Raw genomic sequence first — 5,293 nt, 5'->3', positions numbered from 1 at the left:
TTTTTTTTTTTTTTTGGTCTCACCATCTCATGTTTTTTTTTTTTTTTTGGTACCATGTAATATTTGTTTTGAATTTCTTCTATTTTTGTCGATGCTATTTATCATAAAATGTTCAGCTTCGTGATTCGTGACTGGCATTGTCACATTGACGGCATTGAAATGTTCCCGCCTTTCAAAGATGTTCGAGATTGAAAATGTCTCTACCGATAAACAGAATTGTGATAATATTTGTCTCGTCCGTTTATTTATTTTTTTTCTTTTAAAGGAAGTGTGCTCCTTGTTAGGAGAATCTTTCCACTTTGCCTTTGGCCTGGGTTTGTCTAGTCTGAGTAAATTTGACAAAGGAATATTGAAATTGGGATCAACATGCCCTTTCTAAAAGATATATGATGAGGGAATAGTGTGGGTGTAGAAGCATACCTTTTTTTTTTAAAGTCAAAACCAATGCAGGAGAGGGCTCAGCTTATTCAGCTGAGCTTTCTTATCAATGCAGTAAGAGGTTGAAAGAGGAAAATGTACCTCAAATGCAATGTTTATAGTTGGTCGGTCGGTTGGTTGGTTGGTTCTTGGAGTGCTGCTGCCTAAAGCCAAGATTACTTGCTCAAATGCGATATGAAGACTGTCATTCTTCATTGCATAAAAGTATTGTAGAAGTGATAGATAACTCTTAGTGAGGTGTTTATGATTCACACTCTTGAAGGACTTGTCTTAGACATCAATAGTTCCCAAGGCCTAAAATACGTTTGAACTGTATGGTGTAGTGAAAAGGAAATATTAACAAAGCGTTGTTATGACTTACTAGATGTGTGACACAACCTGCATTCTGAAAATGCTTGACAACAATATGTAAGCAGTAACATTTTAAGATATGTGTTGCATATGTACATATGACATATATATTTTCCTGAATTACACTTGTTAACGTAACATTGAAGGATGATATGAACAAATTATGATCTAGATTCTTCGTTTGCTCAATTTGGTTTCGATTGCTTGCATCATACCATACTTGTATATTGAGAAAAAACAAACAAACAAACAAACAAAAAACCTTGTGCAAGGCTAGGGTACATTCTGAAATTGTATACGTAGACTTAATGGAATTTTATTACAATTTCTACATTTTCTAAGGTGTCAAAGAGAGAGATTGGCCCTCACCTACGTAGTGTTCCCTGTCTGAAGCGAAAGTATCTGATCGTGCAGAGTTTGGGTTAGGCAGTTTAGCATGCAGTTTGTCTTCAAGGTGGTTTCTGCTGTGACGAGTGCCAAGCTTCAGTGATACACCAAGAACAAAATTCAAAGATCTGATTTTTGCCCGGCAAATGAGTTCCTTGTTTAGATATCCCTTTGCATCCTTGGGAACATTTGTTGCCTTGATTTTTAATGGGACTGGTAGAATTCATAACATCGTCACAAAATTGCCTCTATGGTTGCTTATTGACATTTGCAAAGAAAATAGACAGAAACAAAACATTTTCCTTGAAGAGCTCTGTCGAGGCAGCAATGTGAAAAAAGAAGAAAAGGAAGGTATTCCAGATAGAGAATTTACTTGTTGTTAGCAAACATGATTCGTCTTTTTTTTTTCTCTCTTTTGAAGGGGGGGGGGGGGGAATCAGTTTTACTATCCTTAAAAAAAAAAGAACAATATTTGAGTGTTCCCCTCTGTAAAACTTGCATAACTTCAAGATTTGCAAAACAGTGATGAAAAGACCGCTGGTATATTTGCACCCAAACAGTGGATGTTCCTCTTGCTATGAAAGCAATTAAGGAGATTTGCCAGCACGAGGGAGCACCCCTACCCTGTCTTTTGCCTCATTGATCGCATCTCTTCATATGGGCATTGTTAGCATGACACACCAATGTCAGTCGTTAAGTGTAATGTCAGACTGCATCCTATGCAATTTGCTTGTTACTGCAGAAATGGGTCTGGAGTGGTAGGTGTGTCTTGTGTGTGAACCAGGGCCAGTTGCTGCTAAAGTTCTCATTGGTGCAGACTCAAAATTTTATGTTTTGTTTGTTCTATAAAGGGCATAATGACCAAGGGTTTAAAGATCGTTTGTCATTTTTTAGATGAAGCAAGAAAATATCAAACAATTTTAGTTTGATTTAGTCTGTGGATTATGCAAATGTTATCTGCGTAAATATGCCTCACAGATCGCTTACGGCATTACTAACTTTAATCCGTGTATTTGATTTACACTACCTTTGTGGATTTGGGCCTTTGAATCTGGGTACTTTTCCACACATTCACCTTGATTGCACAAAATTGCCGTTCACCTTGAAACCTTGTTGATTGATTATTATCATAATCACAATCACAGTAATGGTATTCACTGATCTAAATTTATGCCCTGGTCATTTCGATGAGGTCTGTTTTTTTGCCCTTTTTTTGTGTGTGTGAAACACTGATATAAACCAGACATTTAGTATTCAATTTCTGGGATGCACACTCGGTGACTGCCATATATATCCTCCTGTGTGGAGCCAAGTTCCCTTTCAAGAAATATTTGCATCCACCCTTCACTATCACCAGTGGATTTACCTCGTGTAAGAGGTACAGAGAGTGATATCAGTCTTGCAGTTTGACTCTTTCTTGTAGGATAGATAGAAAATTACTTTTTGCCTCTCTCACTGATGCCATGTTGTAAAACATACCATTATGTGTTGGATGTATTTGAGATTGATTTGCATTGAGTGACATTCATTTTGCCGAGATAACCAGGAGTAGGATGGTCCATGTGGCACTCCACAGCCATCAGTGTCAACGCCACTTTCTAGTTGGTTTTACCTTACTTTGATTTTACAAGCCAGATGAATATAACTAAGCAAACAACAAAATGAAGTATTTTAAAGCAACTGGTACAGTGTAAGTAAGCATTGCTCCAGTGTTGTTGTTTTTGTTTGCAGTTGCGTTATCCTTAACAAGGTTGAAGACACATAAATAATCTATCTTGTGAACCTCACTGACAATGGACTTGTTCCAAACTCTACCTGAAAGTTAGCCTTACCCAAAACTTCTCTTGTAGCCCCAATATATATCTATCTTTTTTTTTTTCACTTTTGCATTTATCACTTTCTTTCAAGGAATATATATATATTTTTTTTTTTTTTTGGTTTTTTTTTTTTTTTTTTTTTTTGGCCAGGTTGCATGTAGGAACTGGGCTGTGAATATATGAACGCAGATTCTTTTATCTCTAGAGTCCAGGCAAAGGGGTAATCAGTTGTTGGTTGTTACTCAATGTATTTGATGCTGTGGAATGCAGTACCGTATGCGATAGTCATTGCTGTGTTGGGCGGGCAAGCCTTCTGCAAGCTTTTCAAATATTATGATATGAGCAAGTTCAGGAACAAGTCAACGAATTCCGTCTTCAGTGGGTGCGATGGAATGATGGGATGTGTAAAACATTACAGAAACCCACAGACTGTGTGTAATGTGGATGGCAAGGTGTGTGTTGTATTACAATATCACGATGAGCTGCGTAGAAGTAAATATCTTTCTAAAAAAAAAAATGTTGCCCCCTCCACCATAATCTTCACAGTATTTTGTATCACTTTGAATTATCTCTTGTAAAGAGATGCGTGTTTTCTGATTTTATTTTTCTCACTCTGCCAGAGAAAAATGTACTGTAAGTATTCTTGGAGTTTATTTTGTTTTTTTCTTGAGGTTCATCCTAATTCTTTTTTTTTTTTTGCCTCACTATTTTCATGTGCCTAAAAATTGATAAGATGTCGTTTGCATTATAAAATTATTGAATACATTTATTTGATAATTGCTTCTTTCCATGATTACTTTTTTTTTCAGTAGAGAGTTGTTTGCATGCAATAAGTACTAGACTGTGTAAATAAATGTACAGTTTTATATAAACTTCAGAGACTTGTATTCAATTACTAGAGAGGCACCAGCGATATACCTTGTGCATGAGTAGACTTGAGAGCTGCAGGGTTGTTATTTTTGTAGGATGTACTATGGATTGATATCTGTACCAAACTTAGCTTTGAGGCAGAATAGATGTAGATGTTGCGTGTGAAGGCTCATTCTGGAACAAAATTGCTCCTATTGGTGTTACCTTATGGGCAACAGATGTGTTGTCAAGGTGGAACTTCATTTGCATAGATGCATTCATGCTCGGGCAGAAATGAATTAGCGTAGTATTCAGAAGTAGAAATCAGTGACCAACAATGATGTAGAAAAATTCTATTTATTGTCAAAGAAAAGAAGTGAAAAATGAAACTTCAAAGTAAAGGAGTACTGATTGGTATGTGTGCTGTCGTATGGAGAAAGTTTAAAAGAAAAATTATTTCAGATTGTCGCTTGATTAATTCTTGGTGCTGATTGTCGAATCTGCCAAATGTGGTATATTTGGGGATGAACTTGGATGCCTTAGTTATTTGTGGAAGTATCTATGTGTTCTGTCTGTCCGTTTTCATCAGAAGAGTAGATACATTGTATTCCTACCCCCACACCTCCTTCTCTATACCTTGTTTGTGTATTCTGGATCTTTCATGTAAGTGTTGCATAGAATTTATGCCACCAATGCAAATGTGATCATACTGAAGTTGCGAGCAACTCCGAAAGAGTAGAGGCCTGATTTCAGGTGGATGAGCTATGATTGTGAAGCAAAGTGGAAGTGCTGCATAGAAGATTTTATCCCCAAAACAGCCAATGAAAAGTCTGCTGTCTGTCAAAACATTACCAGGAACTACAAAATGTATGCACGATATGTGCTACAGTCTGGTCACATGGTTTTTGGAAGTGCTTTGAACACATTTCCTCATACCGTCATGTTTGGGTGAAGGGAATGCAACATTTTGCTGTGTCCTGGTAGTCATGGTTATCAATCGACTCTAGAAGTTTGTGTAAATGAAACTGCCGCGAAAATAAATAATAGTGTAATACAGTATGAGTACAGCACAACATGGCCATGTGTTTTGTCTGTGCAGAACAAATAATTGATTCTATTCAAGTTCACCTGTGTCAGACAATTATTGTTGTCTCAACAGTACCAGCATGTCATCGTATTGTCTGTGCCTGAAAAGATGCAACTTGATTCGACTACTTGCATTTGATGCATCTTTCACATCTGTCAACATATAGAGTGGGGAATACTACTACAGTTTTCGTGATTTTGTTTTGTTTTATTCTATGCTCAACAAGCCTGTGTCTGGCTTGGCAGCATACACATGTAGCATACCAATTTCCTTTGTTATGGCATGAAATGCTAAGATGTCTTGTAACCTCTACTTCTGAGTTACTGATTGTGAATATGATCTGACCGAGTAATGTTGCTTGATC

Source organism: Diadema setosum, chromosome 5, assembly GCF_964275005.1.
Source record: "Diadema setosum chromosome 5, eeDiaSeto1, whole genome shotgun sequence".
Classification (NCBI taxonomy): Eukaryota; Metazoa; Echinodermata; class Echinoidea; order Diadematoida; family Diadematidae; genus Diadema; species Diadema setosum.
This window is presented reverse-complemented; position numbering follows the sequence as displayed.